Here is a 27,363-nt window from a genome sequence, read left to right as displayed (position 1 = left end):
AGCCTTGCCCCTTTCTTCTTCAGCAGCCATTTTAGCCTAATGGATGCTGACATGCTGATCATCTCTCTTTGATTTTCAGCTGTTTATCTTAACATAGCACGGTCGGTGAGTTATTATGTATTCCTTGTTAGCGCTCACCATATTGTATAATGCAGTTGCTCTTTTTTACATGTTTTCTTATCGAGTACTCTCTTCTGCCATTATAGCTTTTTGCACTATTCGCCATGTTGTGTTATTATGTGTATGTTTTCTGTACCATACGTAATGCTATGTACCTCAGTTATGCTGTATACCTTGTACTGCATACTTTCATTTTTCTAGTAGTTTTACACTGATCCTATCAATAAAAGTTGTAAGGGACCCCCTGTGTCTACCTCAATGCATCGATTGGAAAGAGTTTTTAGCTGTCTGTCAACTCGTTCTTAAGCACAGAATAAGGGTGCCAGAACAAGGAAGTATGATGGAAATTGTATGGAGGAGTACAGGGAAGTGGAACTGTTCAAAAGATGTTAGAATTATGATGAGAACATTAGGCCATGTTCATGTGGAGAGTATTAGATTTTCACAAGTGGAGTTTTGATTTTTCATGCAGAGTATTTGATTTTCACACGTGGAGTTTTTGATTTTTACATGTAGAGTATTTGAATTTCATAGAGGACTCCTCATAAAAGTCTGCAAAAAAAGAAATATGTATGAATATTGTATTGTATAACCCCATCTACAATGAATAAAGTATTGCAACATGTAATAACCGTAAAAAAAATATGCACAATATTTTAACACATGCATATACTGAAGATTTAATGCAGATTTTAAGATGAGTTTTTGTATTAAAATTCCAGCATCCAGACTAGACTGTGGAGGGGATATGAGTTAGATTCCTGTGAATCCAGATTAACCATTATCCCATTATTTTTGCCTGTAAGAATAATAGGGAAGACCCATGATAGATGTGTCATTATGTATATTATTACATTCTATTGAAACCCAAGAGAGGAAAGTGCTCAGATGATAGAGAATTGTCATATCTGGGCGTAATTCTAGGTTGAGTTCTTAAAAATCTCATCATATTTTTCTATGCTAAGAAATGAAGTTGGCACTTATACCATTACATGATCTATAAGAATTGCTGTTCCAAGGTCAATGACTTCATCATGCTCAATATGTTAACCAGTTAATGCGTCAAGCTGAATATTGATGAATCCTTCTCGCCAACAAGAAAATGTAAAATTCTAGATTTGCTTAATCTCTTTCTGTTATATAAATATGGGACATGGGCACAGATATCTTCAGTATAAAGCCTCAGTCCGATGGAATTATTTTCACTTAGGTGAAAAAAGCCGACCGACTTTCATCAGTGTTTGGTCAGTGTTTTCCTGTTGACAACCAATGTTTTCTCATATGATATAAAAAAATTGCAGCACTTCTCCTACCATTATAATGTTAAAAACTAACAGATTGCACACAGATGACACCCATGTGCAGTCGGTAATTTTCACTGACCCATAAATTTGTATGGTTGATTTTAATAAGTGGCTCAGATCAAAACTGGACATTTCCTAATTTTTGAACAGCCCAATAAAATATAAGCAGTAAGGTTGCGCGCCCACTATGCATTTTTCAAGTGTTTTTGCCGCGGAATTTCCGCAGCGAAAACGCTTAAAAAACGCTTGGTAACACATGCCCCATGGTCCCCAATGATAATCCGCATGTGCTGTGCATGACGCGCCCCCTGGGACATATTCCTTTTTGAGGGGAATACCCGGCACCGGATCAGATGGGGGGTTGTAGTCTCCGAGCGGCTGTGACCCGGTCCCGTGCCCAGGGCGTCAAGCTCAGTGTGATGTGGCAGTTCTACAGATGTTACTAAAGTTCTTTTGTGTCGACTACGCCACCCGTTGTGATGCGGTCACTGTGGCCGCCGCTGCAGCAGGGTCCGCTGAGGCTGATGGTGGGTGCGCAGCTTGGTGGGATAACCCCCAACGGGAGGGGTATAGCCTCAGAGGGGACAGGCGCAGAGGATGGGGGTTGTGGTGGTGTAGTGCAGACGGCAGTGAAGACAAAGTCGGGTTGTGCAGTTAAGGGTGTTTACTTACTGCAGATGTTGTACTGGTCACTCCAGCTGCTAGTGACCACCCGAGCCGTGCTGCGTCCACCAGGTCCTGGATCCAGCCAACCCCCAAACAAGTCCGGAGCGTGGCCCTGAGCTCTCCCTCTGTCCTTTCTTCAGCCGTCCCCACCAGTGATCCACCTAGGTCCAGCTCCCTCGGGCCTTCTGTTGGGACACCCTTGGCCGTGGGTTCCCTGACCCTTCATGTGGTGTGCCTTCGGGGTGAATGTGGTGGGTGACCGTGACAGACACTGCCCACGGTCTCCGGTCTCTGGCTGGGGATTGTTTTTACCCCCACCAGCTTGGGTTCCGGTACCCTGATGCTGACTCCTCACCCGGTGCTCTGATTTGGGTTCTTGGGTCCCTTCTCTTCTGTGCTCTGGGTCTTTCTCTTTTCTCCTCTCTCACTCTGGGTCTTGGTCTTTCTTCTCTCCTCTCCTAACTTGTTTTCTGCAGCTGATCCTCTCTGCATCTGATCCTCTGCATCTGACCCTGATTCTAGTTGGTGCCCACCTTATATATCCCTCTATGTGTGAGCTCAGGTGACCAGCACCCAATGAGCTCCTAACTTTACCCAGGCTGCTCCCCCTATCTGCCCCTACACTACATGGGATGTTCCACCCCCCTCCCACTCCAGCCAGGAACAGACTCGGTCGTACCTGCACATTTCTAAGTGGGAGTACCGTCGGCCTGTTCCTCGGAAATGGGATGTGTGTAGTGCATGCAGCCTACCGAGCTCAGTTCCACTCTCCATCCTTGCCCGGGAGTGGAATATCACACCTCTGGGTTGAGGTGCAATACCCCTGTAGCAGCCGAATCCTCAGGGTGCTACATTCCCCCCTGGTAAATCACAGCACGTCCTCGGGCTGTAAGACATAAATAACACCAAAACATACAAAATTTTTCATATAAACATATAAAACATATAAAAAACATTATATAAATAACATATCTTAGCAGATAAAACTTTCTCGTCGTCTCCTGTTTCAGGTTCCTCCTCCAGACACTGTGCACCGTGTGTCCGGGAAAAGTGCGACAGTCTCTTAGAAAATCTGGTTTTCTATAAAACCGGTAGGGGGCGCTTTAGGACGCGCAACTATTTACAGGGGAAGTTGGCCGCTCTCAGTCCTCGGCCAGGTAGAGGGAAGAGAATGGCTGCTCACAGTCCTCAGCCTGTAGGATGAAGGGGTTAACGGGTAAACAGTTCACTGGTCCCAACGGGGACTATTTTAGCAGCAACAGTTTCAGTTTCTTTATACCCCCATTGGGCAACTTATTTACAGCACCTGCTCTGCCGCACTCAACGGCGTCTTCCTCCTGCTCTTTGAACTTCAGACCCGTCCGGGTCCTCTGGCTCCTCCTCCTCGTACCGCAACTCCTCCTCCGTCAAGCGGTGTACGTGGAGGGCGTAAGGTCCTTTGGCACACTTATGCCGGGTAAAGGTGACCTCATCTCCGATGTAGAGGTCACGACCTCTGTGCCCCTCCGGCAGATGGGACTCCACGTCTCTGCGCGTGACAAAGACGTCGCCGTGGGTGTTGTTGTCTCGAATGAAGCCCCACCCATGCTGCTGGTTGAACTTGATTACAGTCCCGGTGGTACGGGGACTGTGCGCTGCACGGGGGTCCCTCCTGGTCCGGCTCTTTTGCTCGGCGCTCCTTATTTGGGCCTGTTGTTCCCGGACCTGCCTCTCTCTCCGCTCCCTCGCAAACTCCTCGAGCTGTTGGCGGCAGCACTCCGCTCGCTCTGCTGCAGCGGCCCTAGTTTCCTGAGTGAACCCCATTAGATCTTCTCCGGTGGGGTCCCACTCAAACTGCGCTTCCGCTAGCGGGGGCGAGATCCGTGCCACGGGCTTCGGAGCCGGAATCAGGGGTTCATCCAGGGGTCTTAGTCTCTGCTGCCGTTCCAGCTCATGGTATCCTTCGGGCCAGATGAAGGGCCGCCCGTCCGGCCATGTGAGCTGGCTGAACAAGTCCTCCCCCAGGTGTGGCACCCTTGGTATTGCGGGCGCGGGCGCGGTGGTGGTGGCGCCCGGGTTGCCCAGGCCTTGCGGCCAGGCCTGGGGCACCTGGAAGGTGAAGGGCACCGTTAGGACGGCGGCGCCCTGGGCTACCTGGCCTTGCGGCCAGGCCGGAGGCTCCGCGGAGGTAGGGGGCGCTGTTGGTGATGCCGCGCCCGGGGGTACTAGGCCTTGCGACCAGGCTGGTGGTATTTCCTGCTTTGTCACGCTCCGGATCGAGGCGCGTGACGTCACAGGGGTCGCTGCGGCGGCTTCCGGTCGGGGCCTAGTCCATAGCGGTGATGTGGCGGCTACGGGCACAGCAGGGGGACTTTCGGGCTCTGCGACGGGGAGCTGGGGCAGGTGAGCGGTGTCACGGCTTGGGGTATAGGCGTCCCCTTTACCTGCCTCCATGCGTTCGGCTCCCTTCTCGGCGCCGTCTCCGGCCTTGGGTCCTCCCGCGCCATCCTCAGAGGCGGTCTGCTTCCTCTTCCAGGGTAGCGTGCTCCGTTGACTGGTCTCTGCTTGCTGGGCCATCTCCCGGCTCCACTCCGCCAGTATCTCGCGCTGTACCCGGGCCATCCTCCGTGCGAGGCCCTCCAGGGCAGTTTGTGCACACTCCCGGTCTCGGGGGAGCTGCGCTAATATCTCCGCTAGACCTAGCGGGGTTGTAGACTCTAGCAGGCTCCTGACCATCGGGTCGGTGCTGCTCTGCTCTCCTTCCGGCAGGCTCCTGGCCAGCGGGCCGGTGCTGCTCTGCCCTCCTTCCTCGGTCTCTAGCAGACTCCTGGCCAGCGGGCCGGTGCTGTTCTGCTTTCTCTCCATATCCGGGTAAGCTCTCGTTAGACCTCTTGCCTCCGGGTGCGCTCGCTCCAGACTGCTCCAAGCGACACCCATCTTTTCTCTTCTCTTTCGTCTCCTCCCACTTCGAGGGCGGTCCCGGGGCAACTCGGTGACTGTCAGCTCCAGGGGTAGTTCTTTCACGCTGACAGACACCTCCAGCATCACAGTCTCTGTTGGTGGGGGCGGTTTCCACTTTTGGCGCCATTTTCTGTCCTGGCCCACGATGGGAGGTGGCCTCCTGCCCTCCTTTGGCACGCCCATAATGGCGTCCGCTGCTCTTCCAAGGCGGGAAATCTGCGGTTTTGGCGGGAAGCGTCGCCCAGTGGCGGGAAACTCTGCAGATGGCGGGAACAAGCTGGAAATGGCGGACAATCGGCGGGAAACGACTGGTGATGGAGTCCGATGGCGTGGACCCTCCGGAACCGGCGGGAGACTTCTTTCTGAGGTAAACTTGCACTTTTCTTCAGGCACGCAGTACCCGGGTGTTGCGGGCACGTAATCCTGCCGACTACGCCAAAGTTGACGCGCCCCCTGGGACATATTCCTTTTTGAGGGGAATACCCGGCACCGGATCAGATGGGGGGTTGTAGTCTCCGAGCGGCTGTGACCCGGTCCCGTGCCCAGGGCGTCAAGCTCAGTGTGATGTGGCAGTTCTACAGATGTTACTAAAGTTCTTTTGTGTCGACTACGCCACCCGTTGTGATGCGGTCACTGTGGCCGCCGCTGCAGCAGGGTCCGCTGAGGCTGATGGTGGGTGCGCAGCTTGGTGGGATAACCCCCAACGGGAGGGGTATAGCCTCAGAGGGGACAGGCGCAGAGGATGGGGGTTGTGGTGGTGTAGTGCAGACGGCAGTGAAGACAAAGTCGGGTTGTGCAGTTAAGGGTGTTTACTTACTGCAGATGTTGTACTGGTCACTCCAGCTGCTAGTGACCACCCGAGCCGTGCTGCGTCCACCAGGTCCTGGATCCAGCCAACCCCCAAACAAGTCCGGAGCGTGGCCCTGAGCTCTCCCTCTGTCCTTTCTTCAGCCGTCCCCACCAGTGATCCACCTAGGTCCAGCTCCCTCGGGCCTTCTGTTGGGACACCCTTGGCCCTGGGTTCCCTGACCCTTCATGTGGTGTGCCTTCGGGGTGAATGTGGTGGGTGACCGTGACAGACACTGCCCACGGTCTCCGGTCTCTGGCTGGGGATTGTTTTTACCCCCACCAGCTTGGGTTCCGGTACCCTGATGCTGACTCCTCACCCGGTGCTCTGATTTGGGTTCTTGGGTCCCTTCTCTTCTGTGCTCTGGGTCTTTCTCTTTTCTCCTCTCTCACTCTGGGTCTTGGTCTTTCTTCTCTCCTCTCCTAACTTGTTTTCTGCAGCTGATCCTCTCTGCATCTGATCCTCTGCATCTGACCCTGATTCTAGTTGGTGCCCACCTTATATATCCCTCTATGTGTGAGCTCAGGTGACCAGCACCCAATGAGCTCCTAACTTTACCCAGGCTGCTCCCCCTATCTGCCCCTACACTACATGGGATGTTCCACCCCCCTCCCACTCCAGCCAGGAACAGACTCGGTCGTACCTGCACATTTCTAAGTGGGAGTACCGTCGGCCTGTTCCTCGGAAATGGGATGTGTGTAGTGCATGCAGCCTACCGAGCTCAGTTCCACTCTCCATCCTTGCCCGGGAGTGGAATATCACACCTCTGGGTTGAGGTGCAATACCCCTGTAGCAGCCGAATCCTCAGGGTGCTACATGCACATGCTGCGTAAATTTCCGCTGCGGATTATCATTGTGGAAAAATAGGAAGCATGTCCATTAATTTTGCGGAAACGCGGCGTAATTGCCGCCATTCACTTGCATTGAATCGCATAATATCCGCATGACTACATGTGCACATGCGGATATTAAGCGATTCAATGTGAGGATGGTACCCGGGTCTGGAGAACGAGACTCTCCTCCAGACCCGAGTACCATAGTGCCTGTTAAAAAAAGAATTTAAAATAAAATTATACTCACCTTCTTATGGCCCGCGGTCTTCTCTCCGCTGCGTCCTTCCATGACGTCATTTAGTCATGTGACAGGTCACGCGATCGCTAATGTTGGCAGTCGAGTGACCTGTCACATGACTAAATGACATCATAGAAGGTCCTTTTACACCACAGCGGGCCATCGGGAAGCCAGGACGTACCGGAGAGAAGATCGCGGGTCATCAGAAGGTGAGTATAGTGTTTATTTTTTTAATTTTTTACCATTTTTATTATTTTTTTTAACTATTAACTTGGTCACACTATATAAATCCATGCCAGTTGCATGGATTTATATAGTGTGACCAAGTTGTCAAGCACTTTTCCAAGTGATGCTAAAATAGCTTGGAAAAGAGCTTGGTATAATGGTATAAGAAAATGCAGGCAAAAACGCTTGCCAAACGCTTCTACCTGGCAGGAAAACGCATGTAAAATCCGCATGCGTTTTTCCTACCAGGGAGATGCAGAAAAAATCAGCAGCGTTTCTGCATCGTGGGCACTTAGCCTAATTGTTCTATTCATAAAAAAACATGGATAGTACATGTATGTCAAACACGGACATCTGAATGAGGCCTTAGTGTCTGAATGCTTCTAGATCTATATAGGCAAAATATATTAATTGCTTAAAGTATTTCACTAAAATGTTTTTTTTTAGGCTTTGAAGGAAACATTATATAATAATGTAATACTGTAAATATATGCTACACTATATAACTATTTTTTCACTAACTTAAACTAACTTGTCATGAATTTTGTATTATGTATCTTAAAAGCCTAGTCACTACTTATGAACAAGCCGTGAGGCAGGGTATTCAAGAGGTCTGGGATCAGACGATAAGAGAGCTCATGGTAAACTAAGGGGAATTGTGACAGGCTGAAGTTGTGCTGGTGTTATCCAAAGGGGTTAACACAGCCACAGGAGTCAGGGAGTGGTTAGCACAGCTCCAGGGGGGTTCTGGGAAAGTTGTTATTGTCTGGGAGCAGCAGGGAGGATCTGTTGTGTGCTTGCAGAGTCTCAGGGAAACTAAAGCCCCCGTCTCACATAGCGAGATCGCTAGCAAGATCGCTGCTGTGTCACGGTTTTGGTGACGCAACAGCGACCTCACCAGCGATGTCGCTATGTGTGACACTTTGCAACGATCAGGCCCCTGCTGTGAGGTCGCTGATCGCTGCAAAGTGTCCTGGACCATTTGTTGGTTGTTGCTCTCCCGCTGGTCAGCACACATCGCTGTGTGTGACCAGCGGGAGCAGCGATCAGGCTGGTAACTATGGTAAACATCGAGATACTAGGGGCACACACGCACTTAGTAACCCGCTGTTTATCATGGTTACGAGCCTGCTAAAGTGAGCGGTAACCTCCCGCTCACTGTAGCAGAGTGGTAACCATGATAAACAACGGGTTACTAGGAGCGCGTGTGCCCCTATTAACCCGATGTTTACCATAGTTACCAGCCTGCTCCTGCTTCAGCAGGCTCGTAACCAGGAGCAGGACATCGTGGAAAGATTCTTTCCACGATGTCGCTGCTCCCCTGATCGTTGATGAGCTTGCCTGTTTGACAGCTCACCAGCGACCACATAGAAACGCAGCAACGATCCCTGACAGGTCGTATCGTTGTTGGGATCGTTGCAGCGTCGCTAAGTGTGATGGGGCCTTAAGGCAAGTGAGACTGTCAAGAGAAAAGTGTAAAGAGAAGTTGTTGCTGGAATCAGAGAACCAGTACTGACAGCTAAGAGTCAGATCTGTGCATTAAGATAAGAGAGTGAGAGAATTACTGCACAGAACTCATCACCCTCACTGCAGGATAAAGGAATAGAGATATGCTGTGTAAACACTGTGCCTCTGTAAAGAGAACTGATTATTGAAGAAACAATCATAATTGTACTGGAAGCATTGTACAGGGAGCAATGATTCTATATGCTGTACTTAAGCTTGAATAAAACTCCTGTGATTAACTACAGTCTGTGACCCAGTCATCGCTGTATGTGCCTGTAGGCTGATATACCTCATGACTGTGGAAGCTCTGAGTAATTGTCGCTCTAAGTAACATTCCCCCAGGATTTCAAAGAATTCATGTTAATTTGTATTGCCTCTATATACCTAGTGGCGTGCATGCAACAGAAAGACAAAGGTGTAGTGTCAGAATTCCAGGAAGGTTGCAGATCTAGACAAAGGGACTATGCAAATAGATGGTCAGAGGCAAGGTCTAAGATCAAGCAGCAATGGATCAGAAACAGAGCACAGAAATACAAAGCATAAAAACACCATGGAGCTAAGGCTATGACTGGCTGAAATCAGATACAGACAACCAGCTTAATATCAAGGTAATAACCCAGGATGGGAGACACCTGGAGAAAACCCAGCTTACCCCGGCCCTGATTGGACAGCTGGACTGTGACTCACAACGCTGAGAGCTCAGCACGCCTCAGTCCCAAGTTGGACAGCTGAGCCGTCAATCACAATAACAACAGCTCAGCACGTCCCTGCCCTAGATTGGACGGCTGAACTGTCACTGTATCAAAGGCACAATGAGTGGTGGAATTGTGACAATTAGCATATTTTCAGAAATTATACTGCTGCTATGATATGCTGAGGCATGTAGATAATGTTGTAAATGTGTTTGTGTTTAAAACAGCAGAAAATTAACAGCACTCACTATGCAAATTGCTTACTTGAAGTAACCTGTGCAGTGGAGGATGACCGAAAAGACATGTTGTCTCTTCTCTTATCATGCCCTTATCTTCCTACCAGGCTTCTGAGGTTGCCATTAGGCAAGCCAAAATCACAAACAGCCATGCCATCAAAATGGTAAGCATTGGGGAATTTGGCACATGTGCAAAGTGAAGAGGAAGCTGGTAAGGATACATCTGTTTTTACTGTGCAAAGTATACAAATGAATGCTACATGTACAGAAATACATTTCAATTAATAGTGATGTCAAAAGTCTGTGAAAATGTAATCAAGGATATTTGGAACTGATAGGAGAAGGGACAACAAAACTCATTAGCCCTCCACCCTACAGCAGCACCCAGAGGACTCACCCTGTAGTAAATAATATTCAAGCAGCGCATATACAACCACAATTCCAAAATAGTTGTGACGCTGGTTAGAATGGAAAGACAATAAAAATGCATTGATTTGGAATTCTTTTATGGCCATATTTTATTCAAAACAGAACATAGAACACAGATCATAAGGTTGAAAGTTAGACAGTTTTTATTTCATTTGAAAAAAAAGCTAATTTAGAAATACTCTGATCCGCAGGCACAATCAAGGTATTGTAAACCAGCATTTAACCGCTATCCTTTGAACCAATACTCAAATCTAGTAATCCACTTCCTTCTCCTTTTCTCACAAGGGAATGACTGTTGCCCCATTTCGCACTGTGAGGGTATGTGCACATGATGCATTTGAAGCAGAAATTTCCTGAGCATTTTGCCTCTCCCTGGCAGAAAAAAACGCATGCGGATTTACATGCATTTTTGATGCGTTTTTACATGCTTTTTATATGTGTTTTTTTTAAGCTGTTTTGAGCATCAATGAATGATTGGATTACCATAGACCTGGGGTGAGTATATTGGTTCATTTAAATGATTAAAGAATCGGTCTGTTGTATTTCAAAAAAAAGTGTTTAAACTGTGTCTATGTGTTTCTTTATTTTGTTTGGTCATGAAAAGGTCTGATTGACACCTTGACATCACCAAACAAAAGAGCTGGGTGTCATCTAGTCCCATTCACCCAATCTTCATTAGCATTTCTATTCATATAATTTATGCGACTGCTGTGAGCTGTTTTTTTTGGTCTGGGAAGGTGCCATTAGGCAAACATTTCCCTGGCCATAATTAACATCTCACAGCTGGGTTGTTAGCTGCTATGCCCCCCATCAGCACTCAGCAGCGCTTTGCCGCACTTTTGTTGTCAGTAAATATGAATCCACCCCATGTAATGACACTTCAATCGGTCAAAATCTGCAGCGGAGACTAGCGTGTCCGCTACAGAAATTGATACGCTGCGGGTGAGTTTGGGTATGTGGCCATAGTCAGGAGCCGCTGCAGGTTTGACTCTGCATTTTTATACAACATCAAACCCGCAGCGTCCAGATGTTACAGCATAGTGGATGGGATCTCTAGAAATCCCATATCTACTATGCGTGCATCAGAGGCTGCGGATCACCCGTGGACACTGACATGCGGTGCATCTTTCAGGACTGCAGCATGTCAATTTCTCTTGCGGAGTCGCTAGTCTCCACAACAGAAATTTGACCACTAGAAAGTATTGAATGTGGTAATTCGCATAGTTCATTGAACACATGGATTTACGTGCTTTCAATAGAATGCAACTGAATGATGAACACAGAGCTTAAATTAAAAAAAAAATAACCAGCAGAGGGAAAGCTGACTGCTGGGGGCTGATATTAGTAGCCGCAGAAGGTGTCATTAGCCAACAATGTTCCATGGCTATTAATATCAGCCCACAGCTGTTTTTTAGCCTTTACTGGCTAGATTACAGGTGGACCCCAGAAAAAAATTCATGTGGGGTTCCCCTATAAAATCTAACAAGCAAAGGCTAAACTAGACAGCTGCGGGCTGATATTAATAGCCAGAGAAGGGGCCATGGATACTAGCCCTCCTCCACGGCTATTAATATCACCCCTCAGCAGTCCCAGAAATGGCACATCCATAAGATGCGCCAAATCTGGAACTTAGCCTTGCTGTTCCACACTGCCCTGTAGCGGTGGCAGGAGGTAATGGGGTTGGAGTTCACGTCAGCCTTGTATTGGTTAGAAATAAGATGCCCCCATTAGTAACCGTGTGGTAAAATGGTCGCCGCGTTTTCAATAAAAGACACGGCCAGAATAAAGTATTTTAATGAAATAAAACACACACACGGTTCTACAATTTTTTTTGTTACATGCCTCCACAAAGCCCTCGATCTCCTGAAAAAACCCGTAAAAAAACAAACAACAATATTCCTCACCTGTCTGCCATCAACGACGCAGTCCATGTATTGCCAAGGTCCCACGACGATCTGTGTCACTTCTACAGCTGTGACACCAGTGATTTCTAATGTCACAGCTGTAGAAGTGACACAGATCGTAAAATCACCCCCTGTCAGTATACAGTGCTGCAGGAGGTCACTGGAATTCATCAGCTGAAAATTGTGAATGTCCACACGGTCAGCTGATCGGTCTACAATTTTTAGACGCAGTCGTTTACAGATTGGTGAACCTCTGACCACTTTTGCTCTGAGAGACCCTGCCTCTATGATATGCTCTTTTTATTAAGTCATGTGACTTAGTTGAAAATTGACCTTCCAGCTGTTTTTCATTAGTACTGTTTACTTTTACAGCATTTTGTCACAACTTTTTTGAGATCTGTTGCTTCCTTCAATTTCATAATGAGTTAATTTTGTAAAAGGAAATGGAAAAATTACTATGGTTCACCTTCTGAGCTGTCTATGTTGTGTTGTGAATAAAATATGGCTATAAGAGATTTCCAAATCATTGCATTCTTGTTTTCTTTACATTTTACATAGCATTTAAACTTTTTAGGGCTTGGGGTTGTTTTATATTTTGATTTTATGTTTAATTGTTATGCTACTCATTTAAAGGGGGCAATAGTGTTATGACTGAAAACCTGCTGACAGATTCCTTTTAACAAAAATGGTTGTTAAAGAATATTCATAAGAGTTTCTACCCTGGTTTAGCCATATGTTTAGTTGCTGATCATGTCATCTGAAATAGCATGCTGAATCTGCCTGGTTGGAGCTCTGACTGCAGCTCCAGCATTTAGCCTGATTAAGACATAAGCCGACCCTCCAGGCACATTCGTTTGAAAGTAAAATGTAACTTAAAAAAAAGAATAAAAAAGTGAAATATATAATTTAACTTTCCTCAAGGTATTATATCATAAACCAATTATTACCAAACATATAGAAGGATTGCAAACCCAAATCATCATCTCATATTTTTTGTACTGCCATCTAGGGCAAAAATCCAAGCAAAGAAGCAACGAATTCTAAATCTAAAAATTGCTCAGACAAGATAAGTTTATATTGTGCAATGAAGTTGTAGTGAGCTGGCCGGCTCTGGCTGTTCTGTGATAATTGATATAGAGCCTGTTACAGAAGTGATTACACAGGATGATGTTGCCACCTTGTGGCCAGAGGTTGCACCTGAGCAGGGTGCGATGACAGAGAAAAAGACTGAGCCTCCTGTGTCCCGCCCTACAGAGTCACGTGACCAAAGTGGGAAGCAGGAAAAAGCGCGCGAAGGGTCTGCTGTGGTCTGTGAAAAGAGCCAGGACGGTGTGCAGGCCCTCGTGTGTGGCGCAGGAGAGACTCTCAACGTGATTTCTTCTAGAGAGGCCGAAGTACCCCTTCCTTTCTTTCCGCGAATTCTGCTGTTCCTGTTTTTTTTTTCCGGCTGGGACGCCCTCCTGCAAAGACAGACAGGCCTGCGACGGGGGACACATCCTTCTGGAGTAAAGGACTGGTAACGTGTGAGTAGGGACAGTGAGGGGCAGCTTATCAGTACACGTTATTACTGTGCATATTTACTGTTGTCATTTATTGTTTTTCTTTGCTGTGTTAAAAATGTATACGAGTAAAGATACGGTTATCAAGATAGAGTCTGTGTGTGGGGATCTTGCTGGGCCAGATCATAGATACCAATGCGCGGCCTTGCCCGCGGTCACTTCATCTGGCGTAGTCGGCAGGATCTGTGACCAACAGGATTCCCACCCAGGCCATGTGTACAGTCAGAAAGCCCCGCCGGTATCTATTGTGAATCAGGTCAGGAAATTTGGCGGACGAAACTACCCTGTACCAGAGTGGGCGGAACAAGTCCGGATACTGGGGGAAATGTATAATATTGACCCTAAGACCTTGGCAGAAATGGCGGTACTGACGCTAGAGGGGGAGGCATGGACGACAGTCAGACTGGAGACGGTCAGGGGCCAGCGTACAGTAGATTATTTGGTGCGGGTGCTGGAGAACACCTATGGGCCGACCACATACCAGGGAACACTGCGACACATGTTCTTTAGATGGACGCAGCTTGAATGGGAGGATATTCCCCAATATGCGAACGCCCTTCAGGTACTCCTTGAACAAACCTGTGGAAAAGGGGAGCAACTAGCTGGTATGGCTTCTCGTGACCTGGTACTGAGAGACCAATTTGTAATAGGACTGAGAGACCAGTATCTTAACCGCACGTTACAGGACTTGATCCGGATGATGCCGGCTCTTACTTTTGCTGAAGTCAAACAGGAAGCCATAGAACGTTCAAGGGGACCCGTCATGGATGTGGGGATTCAAGGTGCTGCGTGCAGATCCATATCTGACATTAAAAATCTGAACAGTGACACGGAAGACCTGAAACAGATGGTAGCAGACTTACAGAAACAGATATTACAGTTAACATTAGACCGACAGGGAGACCAGCGAAGACAGCCTAGTCGTCCCGTGGGACAGTGTTGGTCATGCGGTGATCCTCGCCATAGGGCAAATCGTTGTGCTCAACACTTCCCTCCGCAAAAATCTCCGTCGCACCAACGAACAAACCCTCAGTCACCCCAGCAAAGGGAATTTCGATCAGACCAGCGAATGGAACCCCAGCCATATCCACAAGCAGAGCTACCACGCCGGGCCTCACCACAATGGCCGCCGTTAAACTAGACACCCCTGCAGCTGAGGCTCGCGCAGCAGGGGAGGCCAAGGAGAGGGGTGTGGAAAAACAGAGCCGATGGCAGAATGCTCTTGTCGCGAATAGCCCGACACTTAAAGTTGTCCTGGAAGGAATTGCCGTACAGGGACTGATGGACACCGGGTCACAAGTGACCACGATCTCTGAACAGTTATACGAAAATTACCTCAAACCAAGAACTGCTCGTGACCCAGACACCGCCATTAAGATTATTGCGGCTAATAATCTACCCATTCCAGTGACCGGAGTTGCTTGGATGGACACAAAGGCCTGCGGACAGGACTTAGGGAAACGAGGGATCGTCATCGTCAAGGAAGGTTTCGGCTCCGAAACCCCAGTAATAGTTGGAATGAACATCTTGAAAGACCTAGATCTTATGCTGTTGACAAGAAAAGGACCCAAATACTGGCAGAAAGTCACCAAACATAAGCCGACTCGTCTGGCGTTCCAGCGCGTAATCCGGACCGTTGGACTTCAACAGATGGCAGAGGAACAACTACCCCTAGCTGCCATTACGGTGCCACGCCGTACCCGGATTACTTTGCCCGCTGAAAAAGAGACAGTCATTTCCTTACCCCTTAACACCCACCGACAACTTGAGGGGGTTGAAGTGTTGATCGAGCCGAGGACCCCAAGTGGGGGTAAGCTAAACCCACTAGTTGCTCACACTCTAGCCGTCGTGAGGAACGGGAGAGTCCCTGTCAGGTTAAACAACACCGCAGACATAGGCCTAGCCCTTGAAGCCAGCACTCAACTTGCCCGGGTATATGCTCTACCCACGGAAGTGAATCCCATTGGACCCCTAGAATTCACCCCGTCTACAGAAGGCAACTCGACGGTAACCGTCTCAGCCATAAACGCTCAAGTAGACGATGAAGACATTGGGCAAAAACTACGGGAAAAAGTGCAGCTAGACACGTCTCAGTACACCAAACAAGAAGTGTCTCAAGTGGAGGAACTCCTGCGGGAACACCAAGACTCCTTTGCAAAGCATGACACAGACTTTGGGTGTACCACCAGTATCCAGCACGAGATACCCACGGGCGATACCCCCCCTATCCGCGAGAGGTACCGGCAGATACCACCTCAGCAATACCAGGAGGTGAAAAGCCTGTTAGAATCTATGCTACACGCCGGAGTGGTACGTGAAAGCCAGAGCCCGTGGGCTGCACCCGTGGTGATAGTCAAAAAGAAAGATGGTTCCCTAAGGTTTTGCGTGGCCTACCGTAGGCTGAACGCTTGCACTATCCGGGACTCATATCCACTTCCCCGGATCGAAGAGTCACTGACCGCCCTGAAGAAGGCCAAATATTTTTCGTCCCTAGACCTGGCCAGTGGATATTGGCAGGTTCCAATGAGTGAGAAGGACAGGGAAAAGACCGCCTTCATCCTTCCCATGGGCCTGTATGAGTTTGACCGGATGCCGTTCGGCTTGAATAACGCACCGGGGACCTTTCAGAGACTAATGGAACACTGTCTGGGGGACTTCAACTTTGAGTTTACGCTGATATACCTTGACGACATCGTGGTATACTCCGCCACCTTTGAAGATCATCTTCACAAGCTTGGCCAAGTGTTCCAGCGCTTGAGGTGACACGGCTTGAAGTTGAAGCCCAGCAAGTGCCGTCTATTCCAGCAGGAAATCGACTACTTGGGTCACCGGATCTCGGCCGAAGGCGTCCAGCCCTCTCCGGAGAAGATAGCAGCCGTTCAAGAGTGGCCGCAGCCAACTACCGTCAAAGAAGTCCGGGCTTTTCTGGGGCTAGCAGGCTACTACCGTCGGTTTGTCAAGTACTTTGCTCGGCTTGCTGAACCACTGCATGAGGTTCTCCGAGGGACCGCGAACAGTCCCAGAGGACGACGCATCAGTTGGGGGCCTGACTGAGAAAAATCCTTTCAGGCACTTAAGGCTGCTCTAACATCACCCCCTGTTCTGGCAAATGCAGACTACACATTACCGTTTCAGTTGCACACCGACGCCAGCCTTCAAGGTCTAGGGGCGGTCCTCTCTCAAGTTCAAGATAATAAAGAACGCGTGATAGCCTATGCCAGTAGGTCTCTCCGTGACACCGAAAAGAATCCCGTCAACTAGAGCTCCTTCCGCTTGGAACTCTTGGCTCTGACTTGGGCTATGACGGAGAAATTTGCTGGCTATCTGACAGGAGCGGAGGTGCTGGTCATGACGGACAGCAATCCTCTTGCCCACCTAGAGAATGCCAAACTAGGGGCAATGGAACAGCGCTGGATGGCCAGGCTCTCTAGATTCCAGTACAAAATTAAATACAGAGCGGGGAATGAGAATCAGAATGCGGACAGCCTGTCTAGAGTGACATCATCCCCGCCAGTGGGGGACTGGGATGAAGAGTTGGAGGAAGATGAGATGCCTGACTTTGCCCAACTCGCAAAGCAAATAGAAGATAGCCGCCAGTATGCTGTAGGAGGGACTGAAGCCATAGTGGGATCTCCCCTGTCCCAGCAAGAATGGGCCAAGCTTCAAGATCGAGATCCCGAGCACGTCTTACTGAAACAGTATGTGAATAAACAAGAGAAACCGCCCTCCGAAGTGAGAGCCCGACTATCGACCGGAGCCTTGGCTCTGCTTGCCCAGTGGGATCGGCTGATCGTGAAAGATGGAGTCCTGTGTCGCAGGGCCCTTTTATCCCATATGCTGGAGGAGTGTTTGCAGATTGTCGTCCCGGTGCAGTTGGCCCATGAGATGGTGGGCGAAGCTAACAGGAGGAACGGCCACTTCGGCATAGACAAGACCCTCCGGTGGACCCAGCAGTTCATTTTTTGTCCGGGGCTCCGTAAGTTGGTTGAAAACATCTGTCAAGCATGCCGTACCTGTGAATTCCACAAGTCCGCGGAGCAGCGTGCCCCCGTCCAGACTATTAAGACGTCGAGGCCCCTCGAGCTGTTGATGGTGGACTATCTGTTGATCGGAACGGCGAATAGTGGCTACCAGTACTGTCTGGTGATGGTGGACCACTTCACGAAATTCACCGTCGCTGTTGCTACCAAGGATCAGACTGCTGAATCAGCTGCACAGGCCATCTGTCAGCAATTCGTTCGGGTCTACGGGTGTCCGGAGCGGCTACACTCTGATCAGGGGGCTTGTTTCGAAGGGCGAGTCATTGAAGAACTCCAACGGATGTATGGAATCAAGAAGTCCTGGACCACCTCTTACCATCCACAAGGGAATGGCGCGTGTGAACGCTTTAACCGGACCCTCTTACAACTGATCCGGACACTGGCTGAAGACAAAAAGCCCGACTGGCCTCGATTCCTCCCAGAACTGCTGTGGGCCTATAATAATCAAGTCCATTCCGTCACCGGATACACCCCATACACCCTTCTCTTTGGCCGTCCAGGCAAAGACATCCATGAGTTGCAACTGTCTAGCTCCGAAGAAGATACCTGTGGTACCTATCCTTCCTGGCTACAAACACACCACCAGAGAATGGAGACTGTCTACCGGCTAGTAGGCCGACAAATTCAGGATCAAGTGCACGCTGACCCACTTCCGGTACAAGAAGACCCACTGAATGTAGGTCAACTGGTCCTATTCCGTATAAAGAAACCGCAAGGGAAACTCCGGCCCAAGTGGGAGACCGAAGTCTATCGAGTAATTGAACAGCCGTACCCCGGTGGCCCCATCTATCGAGTGCAGGGCGAAGACAGCGGCAGCATCCGAACTTTGCACCGTAATATGTTGCGCCCCTGCCGTTCCCAGCCTGACTCCCCTACTGTGATACCTAGAGAGATGGATATCACTAATACTGTCGGAGACACTGACCCCGGGGATGTAGAGACTGAATGCATGCCTACCCCTGTCCGTCCGACTGACGCACTTGAACCGATTACCTCCTCTACTGACATGTCGACTGGGAAAGAGAGTGGGGTGACTGATAGGAGAGAGGGGATCCAACCCGTTAGGCGGACAACGAGGACCACTGCAGGGGTACCTCCAGGACAGTCCTACAGAGACCAATATGTGTGGCCCTCTTCCCAGCCGCTCCCTGTCACATCCACAGCCATCGCCGCCCTGGAGCCAGTCGTTGGCAGGGACTGCCAACCTTTGAGTGGGGGGGGCGTGTAGTGAGCTGGCCGGCTCTGGCTGTTCTGTGATAATTGATATAGAGCCTGTTACAGAAGTGATTACACAGGATGATGTTGCCACCTTGTGGCCAGAGGTTGCACCTGCGCAGGGTGTGATGACAGAGAAAAAGACTGAGCCTCCTGTATCCCGCCCTAGAGAGTCACGTGACCAAAGTGGGAAGCAGGAAAAAGCGCGCGAAGAGTCTGTTGTGGTCTGTGAAAAGAGCCAGGACGGTGTGCAGGCCCTCATGTGTGGCGCAGGAGAGACTCTCAACGTGATTTCTTCTATCTGACACCATATCCTCGGAGCCTTCCCCAGCTTCTGCACTGCTGAAGGATTCAGCTGTTATACTCCCTGCTACTGGAGTGTGGACTACATAAGGGGACCCACCAGAGCTTCTATCCGGATCAGAGAGACTGTAAGTGGGACCTCTGGCGAGAGGCCGAACTACCCCTTCCTTTCTTTCCGCGAATTCTGCTGTTCCTGTTTTTTTTTTCCGGCTGGGACCCCCTCCTGCAAAGACAGACAGGCCTGCGACGGGGGACACATCCTTCTGGAGTAAAGGACTGGTAACGTGTGAGTAGGGACAGTGAGGGTCAGCTTATCAGTACACGTTATTACTGTGCATATTTACTGTTGTCATTTATTGTTTTTCTTTGCTGTGTTAAAAATGTATACGAGTAAAGATACGGTTATCAAGATAGAGTCTGTGTGTGGGGATCTTGCTGGGCCAGATCATAGATACCAATGCGCGGCCTTGCCCGCGGTCACTTCAAAGTCATTAAATTTTATTGAGTAATCAAAACACCCAAAAAACCACAAATCATACTACACGAATTATACATATGTATACATAAACACAGAACAGTTTAAAAAGCAACAAGGTGTATGCAGCATAAGATATACTGTAAATAGTATGCAGGACACAGGTGAGGAACATCAGGTCAGTGATCTTAATCAAAAGTACATAGCACTGAGCCACTTCAATAGATTCAAAAAGCACAGCAGTAAAATTAAGTCACTATAAAGTGCGAATGCAAATTTAGATTTTTTTTTTTCCTTCTAAATTTGCATTTGCACTTTACAGTAACATAATTTTACTGCTGTGCTTTTTGAATCTATTGAAGTGGCTCAGTGCTATGTACTTTTGATTAAGATCACTGACCTGATGTTCCTCACCTGTGTTGAAATTTGTAATCGTTATTCAGAGTATTTTTTCATAGCTAACATTCACAGTAATTTGTGATACTATTTTCTAACTCTGGCTCCTTAAACCAACTGTACTGCAGACAGATGTAGCCCGAGCATCCTAATAATCACACTGGCCTTTGAGAGCATATCAAATTTATGACCACTGCAATATTTTAGCAAAGGCACTTTTTTGAAGGAGGAATGGTCTGCAAAGCAATTAGAATGAAAAAGATCTCCGGCTGCCTTTGGCCCAGTAGGACTTTAATCTGTCAGCTTGGTGAATTTATGCTGCTGCAGAAGGCTGTGTACAGGTCTGGGACAGGCATTTTCTACTTCCATTTTCTTATACTATTTGTAAGCAATTTGTGCTAATCTAAGACTACAAATGTCTTCACATAGTAAAAAGCTGTCACCCGCTCAAAAGAGCACCAGAAAATAAATTACAATGTTTATCAGAGCTCCCTAACAGCAATTTAACACACCAAAATAAGATTTGCTAAATGTAAGAAACAGTGTTTGTTCGCTTTTTTATTTTTTATCTTTTTAATACTTGGTAAGGCTTTTGCGCAGGAGATTTTTGGAATATTGTGTATTCTATGTACTGGGTGTATTGAATCACCGGTAGAATGAAAAAAAGATGTAAATAGGTGTCATTAGTTAAAATCTGCCATCCTGGCAGCAGCCCAGAACCGTCTAATGATGACCTTTATGATTGAGGTCAGAGACATGGCCTGTTATTAATTATGAGCAAAGCAGAAGGAGAAGCTGGAGAGAAAATGAAATGCAAATACAGTAATCTATTGAGTAAATGATGCACAATATCTACCTGTCTCCATATGTGCCGCACTAAGCGTCCTGAAGATTGAAAAAAAACTTAGGCAAATGCAACCTTCAATGAACTTTTCTATAGTTCTTTATTGACTTACCTCTAACATATTACAGGGGGTTAAAAAGGAAAAACATAACCAGTTGATACTGTAGAAACTGCATGTTCTTCAAACAGAGCGATTTTACATTTTTGTCATTTTTTTCCTACCCTTCTTCGAAGAGCAATCAGTCATTTATTTTTCAGTCCTTATAGCCGTACACATGCTTATTTTTTTTTACAAAACGAGTTGTAGTTTTGAATGGCACTATTCATTTTACAATTAAGTGAAAATGTCAAGTGCATTATGTGAAAAAAAAATGCAGTATAAAAAACCCACAAATCTGCCATTGTTTTGGGGATTTTTTTTACTGCTTCCATTGTACTGTAAAGCTAACAGGGCAAAATAATAAACAATAAATTCCCCAGGTCAGTATGATTACATTGATACCAAACATGCATAGTTTGTTTTTATTTTAGAGCTATTTAAGTGAAGAAAAACAAATGTACAAATTCAGAGAAACAAAATTTGCTTGTGTCATCATATTCCAAGACCTGTGACTTTTTGATTTTTCCATCAATCTGCAGCACTATTTGAATGGCCCTATTTATTTTACTGGTGGCTGGACCTTACACGACAAGCACTTTTTACCATTGTGTTACCCCTTTTTACTCATAGATTGTTAGCTTGTGAGCATAGCCCTCAATCCTCTTAGTAGGTGTTGAATTGTGTGTTATGTGTCGTTATTTTCTGTACATGTCCCCTTTAAATTGTAAAGTGCTGCGGAATATGTTGGCGCTATAGAATTAAAAATTATTATCAATTGAGCGGTGTGATGACTTGTTTTTTTATTGAGATCTGGGGTTTTATATTGATAATACTTTAGTGTTGATAAAACGTTTTCATTGCTTCTAATTGCATTTGTTTTGCGGTTACCAAAAAAAACTTCATTCCTGGTATTGTTTTATTTTCTTTTTATGATATTTACTGATCGGGTTAATTCGTTTTATACAGGATGGCCAATGGAAAAGTAGCTCACCTCCAATACCACTGCCATGCTCTTTGGAAGAGGCCGTAGCCCCCTGCTCTGTCTGGTGATGTGGTGTCGCCCATGTGCAGCGTTCCTGCTTTATTTTGCCTTCCTGTTCAGTTCTTCTGTGCACATTGTGTCAGAAAGATGGTGTTCTCCCTGGAACAGCGAATAGCGATTATGGAAGTCTATATGCAAAGTAGATCAATTAAGGAAATGCAAGAAGCCTTTGCCGACAAGTACCCAGGAACAAAAACACCAGCTAAATGGGTTGTGCCACCAGAAAGAATACTTTTAACCAAGCAGAAAAGGTGCAAATAAATGGGTTTGTAATTTACATTTATTAAAAAGTATTCTTCATTCAATAAATACAAAGCTTTTATCTTCTGAATTATGCTCTCTGGTGCCCCCTGGCATTATTCCTTTCCGTCCTCATAGTGAGCAATCAGCTGGTCGACTTTGCGCAGTTCCTGTCATGATAAGAGATCCAACTCCCCCCTGCTCCCCACCCCCAGTGTGCACAACGTAATCTCCCTCATACAAGTCTGACAGCGCAGGGAGCAGATTGCTGTGGGAGTGAGTCTCCTAACCCCCCCCCGGGTGAGATCATCTGCAATTCCCACACATACACACAGCTCTGAGAAACAGAACAGGGTCTGTGCAATTATTTTGTATATGTGCAATCACTGATAACACTTTATATAATTATTAGTGATGAGCGAGCACTAAAATGCTCGGGTACTCATTTCTCGGGTCGAGCAAATTGGAATGCTTGAGTGCTCGATCCGAGTAACGAGCCCAATGTAAGTCTATGGGAAACTCAAGCATTTTTCCGACGGCTGCCCCCGGCGGTCTGCAGAGGGCCTAAAAATTGCCAAAATCGATCGGAACAGTGCTCGAATGACATGGGAACAGCATGGGGAAGACCCCTGGAAGTATCTCTGACTCCCAGGTCAATGCTGTCAACAATGTTGTCAGAGGTATTACGCCACTTTTATGGACTCACAATAAAACATACAAAAAACAAAACCAAAATGTATTTTCCTGGGAAATATGTTAAGGAACATCCTCTCCAGGGTAATTACTTGTATATAAGTCAAAATAAATAACCAAAAATAAAAATGCTCCTCCACACCTTGGGATATGTTTACACGTAGCGTTTTTGATGCGTTTTTGCACTTTTGCATTGCTTTCAACCAAGACAAATGTATTCACCGGGAAATGTCTTTTTAACATTTTACAACCTTATCTGGCCATGTGGTGTGTAACATGGGAACTGCATGGGGAAGACCTCTGGAAGCATCTGACTCCCTGGGCATACAGACATCTTGGCAACCTGACAAATCTTATACTCCATTTAAAATGGTCAAAGTGTGTGTCAAGGGATGGGGATGTGGACTTTATGGCGATGGTGCACGCAAAGGCTGTGGACAAGATGAAACTGTGTCTGCTAAGGGAGCACAACAAACACCTACGTCAAGTCGAACTACCTTCCTGTCCCAATTTCTAGAGGGCCGCGTAACACCACTATTGAAGCCAAAGCAGTGTGAAAAGGTTGTTGGTTGGATAGCAGATAAAAGTTTCCAGTTTGCCGCCACCACTACCACCCTGTGTTCCACATGGTCCAGTCTCAGTAGATGTGAGTCTGGATCACATTATTATTATTACTTTATCACTATTTATTCCACGGCGCTTTACATGTGAAAAAGGGGTTTACATCATAATAACAATTACAATAATCTTGAACAAAAATTTGACAGCGACTGGTACAGGAGTGGAGAGGACCCTGACCGCGAGGCCTCAGTCTTCAAGGCATGGGTGAGGATACAGTAGGTGAGGATAGAGCAGGTTTTGCAGCGGTATGGTGGAGTGAGGGTTACTGCAGGTTGTACGCATGTCGCAAGAGGTGGATCATCAGGTGCTTTTGAAGGTTTCAACAGTAGGCAAGAGTCAGAAATGGTGGAGTAGAGAGTTCTAGAGAAGGGGAGATGCACGGGAGAAATCTTGTATGCGATTGTAGGAAGAGGAGATAAGAGGGGAGTAGAGAAGGAGATCTTGTGAGGATCGGAAGTTGCATGCAGGAAAGTACCAGGAGACTAGGTCACAGATGTATGGAGGAGACAGGTTTTGGATAGCTTTGCATTCCAAGGTTAGGGTTTTGAACTGGAGTCTCTGTGTAATTCGGAGCCAGTGAAGGGATTGACAGAGAGGAGAGGCCAGGGAATAGCGAGGGGACAGGCGGATTAGTCGGGCAACAGAGTTTAGGATAGATTGGAGGAATGCGAGAGTGTTAGAAGGGAGGCCACAGAGCTGGAGGTTGCAGTCGCCGAGAAGGGAGATGATGAGTGCGTGCACTAATATTTTTGTAGATTCGTGGTTGAGGAATGTGCGGATCTGGGAGATTTTTTTTACTTGGAGTCGGCATCTTCCTCACCCTGAGCCTCCTTCCTCCCACCATTCCAAGTGCCATGAGATAACTGATCCCACACTTGGACACTCCAAAGAGCTGTTTTGTTCATCTTTCCATTTATAGATTCTGGCCTCTCACTCGGTCCGCACGGAAGTGGAAAGAGCTTGGATATGTGGTTTGAAGGAGAGATTAGAGTCTAGGGTTACCCCAAGAGCTGTTCACTTTTCCATCGATAGATTCGGGCCTCTCGATGGGCCAGCTTTGAGCAGAGCAACAGAAGATCGCATGTAGCGATTTGAGCAGCCATGGTCAACCGAAGGTGATGGTGGGAAAGTGCAATTACTGTCGCAAGAGCTGGATAATGATGAGACACAATGGATAGAAATTCAGGAGGAGGACCAGGGCGCGGAAGTGGAAGACGAAGCGGTGGATGATGAAGTCACTGACCCAACCTGGCAAGGGGGCATGAAGAGCAAGGACAGCAGCACACAGGGGGAGGGAGGCGTAGCATCACAACAGGCAGGAACAGCAGTCTGGTGGCCACAGACACAAGGCAGGCAACTGCTCCCTGGAACACCAAGTTGCCAGTACAACTGTTAGGTCTTCCTGAGTCTGGTTCTTTTTTAAAGACTGTTTAAATAACCCCAAAAAGGCCATTTGCAACATCTGCCTGGCCAGCATCAGCAAGAGTACCAAATCTACCAGCCTGACCACCATCAGCATGCTCAGGCACATGACAGCTAAGCACCTGACTAGCTGGGCCAAACACCAAGGTCCAGAAACAGTGTCCATTGCCTCTTCCGCTGTTGTGCGTGCACACCAATCTCCTGTCTATGGTGCATGCAAAAATGCCTCCTGCCCTGTACCTGTCATTGCAGACTTGCAACCATCACCGTCCATGTCCTTGTCCCTTTGCAGCGTTCAGTTGTCCCTACCACAGTCCTTGGAATGCAAGTGCAAGTATGCAGCCAGCCACCCACCCACCCACAGGTAACAATACTAAACTGCCACATTTCTGGACTGCTTGCACTTGAAATGTTGCCTTTTAGGCTCGTGGATGCGAAAGCTTTTCTTTTCTACAACCTCATGGCGGCGGCAGCTGGCTGTCCATACTCGGTACCGAACCACCACTATTTCTCCCGGTATCGTCTCCCCCTTCCACAAGCGCGAGTCCCAGAACATTACCAGTGCACTTAAGTGGGAACAACCGCCTAACCACAAACACGTGGACAAGTGAATGTGGCCAGGGATGGTACATCTTACGGACGCATGTCACTGGGCTAATATTGTGCTCGGTCTCCTAAACAAATTATTCATAATGGTTGGATCATCCATCTCCTTAGCTTTGTGTTACTTGGAATGCAAGCGCAAGTATGTAGCCAACCACCCACAGGCCGCAATACTAAACTGCCACATTTAAGGACTGCTTGCTTGCATTTGATATGTTGCCTTTTAGGCTCGTGGAGGTGGAAGCTTTTCACAACCTCATGCCGGCGGAGGCCGGTGTTCATACTTGGTCCCCAGATACCACTATTTCTCCCGGTATCGTCTCCGCCTTCCACAAGCACGTGTCCCAGAACATTACCCGTGCCCTCCCCAGTGCACCTACTGGGAAGGACCGACTAACCACAAACACGTGGACAAGTGAATGTGGGCAGGGATGGTTCATCTCACTGATGCGTTCCACTGGGTTAATATTGTGGAAAGCGGTAACCAGTGGGACCCTGGGACGGAACACATCCTCCCGACGCAGAGGATTGCGGGCCCTGGGTCAATCTACAGCTCCTGCTCCACCTCTTCCTCCTCCTTTTCAGCCTCCATCTCCATCACTTGATTCATTTTTTCAGGACATACAGTACAGACCAAAAGTTTGGACACACCTTCTCATTTAAAGATTTTTCCGTATTTTCATGACTATGAAAATTGTACATTCACACTGAAGGCATCAAAACTATGAATTAACACATGTGGAATTATATACTTAACAAAAAAGAGTGAAACAACTGAAAATATGTCTTATATTCTAGGTTCTTCAAAGTTGCCACTTTTTGCTTTGATGACTGCGTTGCACACTCTTGGCATTCTCTTGATGAGCTTCAAGAGGTAGTCACTGGAAATGGTTTTCACTTCACAGGTGTGCCCTCTCAGGTTTAATAAGTCGGATTTCTTGCCTTATAAATGGGGTTGGGACCATCAGTTGTGTTGTGCAGAAGTCTGGTGGATACACAGCTAATAGTCCTACTGAATAGACTGTTAGAATTTGTATTATGGCAAGTAAAAAGCAGTTAAGTAAAGAAAAAAGAGTGGCCATCATTACTTTAAGAAATGAAGGTCAGTCAGTCCGAAAAATTGGGAAACTTTGAAAGTATCCCCAAGTGCAGTTGCAAAAACCATCAAGCGCTACAAAGAAACTTGCTCACATGAGGACCGCCCCAGGAAAGGAAGACCAAGAGTCACCTCTGCTTTTGAGGATAAGTTTATCTGATTCACCAGCCTCAGAAATCGCAGGTTAACAGCAGCTCAGATTAGAGACAGGGTCAATACCACACAGAGTTCTAGCAGCAGACACATCTCTACAATAACTGTTAAGGGGAGACTTTGTGCAGCAGGCCTTCATGGTAAAATAGCTGCTAGGAAACCACTGCTAAGGACAGGCAACAAGCAGAAGAGACTTGTTTGGGCTAAAGAACACAAGGAATGGACATTAGACCAGTGGAAATCTGTGCTTTGGTTGGATGAGTCCAAATTTGAGATCTTTGGTTCCAACCACCGTGTCTTTGTGAGACGCAGAAAAGGTGAACGGATGGACTCTACATGCCTGGCTCCCACCATGAAGCATGGAGGAGGAGGTGTGATGGTGTGGGGGTGCTTTGCTGGTGACTCTGTTGGGAATTTACTCAAAATTGAAGGCATACTGAACCAGCATGGCTACCACAGCATCTTGCAGCGGCATGCTATTCCATCCGGTTTGCGTTAAGTTGGACCATCATTTATTTTTCAACAGGACAATGACCTCAAACACACCTCCAGGCTGTGTAAGGGCTATTTGACCAAGAAGGAGAGTGATGGAATGCTACGCCAGATGATCTGGCCTCCACA

The 27,363-nt window shown here is 47.5% G+C and overlaps 1 long non-coding RNA gene across 1 annotated transcript; it reads left to right on the top strand.

The window, feature by feature from the left end:
- Window positions 1-22,222, top strand: LOC141167192 (uncharacterized). The gene is made up of 3 exons (XR_012251410.1): window positions 1-105; window positions 9,715-9,818; window positions 21,839-22,222. It is a non-coding gene; the product is annotated as an uncharacterized lncRNA (long non-coding RNA).
- Window positions 22,223-27,363: the final 5,141 nt, after the last annotated feature.

The sequence above is a fragment of the Phyllobates terribilis genome, unplaced genomic scaffold (genome assembly GCF_046119375.1).
Source record: "Phyllobates terribilis strain yellow unplaced genomic scaffold, ASM4611937v1 Scaffold_1__5_contigs__length_1240528914, whole genome shotgun sequence".
Lineage (NCBI taxonomy): Eukaryota > Metazoa > Chordata > Amphibia > Anura > Dendrobatidae > Phyllobates > Phyllobates terribilis.
This window is presented reverse-complemented; position numbering and strand designations above follow the sequence as displayed.